Below are 1,064 nucleotides of genomic sequence, written 5' to 3'. Positions count from 1 at the left end.
TCCAGAAAGAAGCGTACGCTCACCCCACCTGTCACTCAAAGTCTTTACTTGCAGTTACTCATCATGCAACAGTTGTATCTTCTGTGGCTTTCTTAATTCTGAGAATAAAACCCTAATGATGACATCAGGGTTATCTAAGCTTAGGCTTGAGCTAGAACTCTTTAAAGGAACGCCTGCGTTACAAACTGGGGGTGTGGAGTGTGAAAGATGTGGGTCAAAGAGGGTCTGATGAGAAGAGCTGCATTATGGAAAATGCAGGAACTGGTGTTTTCAATTTCTTGACCCAAACTAGGGACTAGACGTCACGATCTCTGCCCCAGCTGTTTTGATTTTGACATGTTTTTTTCTTTCTCTTGCAAGTTCCCCAAATCTATGGAAGTACAATCCTAAGAGAACCTCTTTAATACATCCATGGGTCTGATGGTGCAGCACACAAACAAATTCAGGTCATAATTTCATCCAATGTCAGCAACAGTGCATCTGGGTTTTATTCAGTATTTTTTCATAATTCTCTCCTTCTTTCCTTTTTTCTCTCTCTCTCTCTACTGACCCTCTAGTCTTCTCTCTCTCTCTCTCTACTGACCCTCTAGTCTTCTCTCTCTCTCTCTCTCTACTGACCCTCCTGTCTTCTCTCTTTCTCTCTCTCTCTCTCTCTACTGACCCTCCTGTCTTCTCTCTCTCTCTCTCTCTACTGATCCTCCTGTCTTCTCTCTCTCTCTCTACTGACCCTTCTGTCTTCTCTCTCTCCATACATGTGATTCCATTATATGTTTGACAGAAAACAGATAAAGTCTTTGAAGATTTGCCTCTCTCTGGTTCGTTTCTTCTAAGATCACACATCAAACAGCTTTAACCTGTTTGTTCTTACTTACTTGGAGTGTGTTGGATTTGTTTTTGTCAATCCAGTGCAGGGAGCTCCCACACACTATTGCAAATCCCACCTGCTGTGCTACAACCCCGTCATCCAACGCAGTTTTGTTAAAAGATGTGAAAATCACTTGTGAAGTTGTGTCCCGCTTATTTGTGGGCACAGCCGTTCCTCCACTGCAACTCACATTTAGTAG

This window comes from Seriola lalandi, unplaced genomic scaffold, assembly GCF_002814215.2.
Source record: "Seriola lalandi dorsalis isolate HSWRI2012SDOR001 ecotype SW California unplaced genomic scaffold, Sedor1 jcf7180002054816, whole genome shotgun sequence".
In the NCBI taxonomy this organism is placed as follows: domain Eukaryota; kingdom Metazoa; phylum Chordata; class Actinopteri; order Carangiformes; family Carangidae; genus Seriola; species Seriola lalandi.
This window is presented reverse-complemented; position numbering follows the sequence as displayed.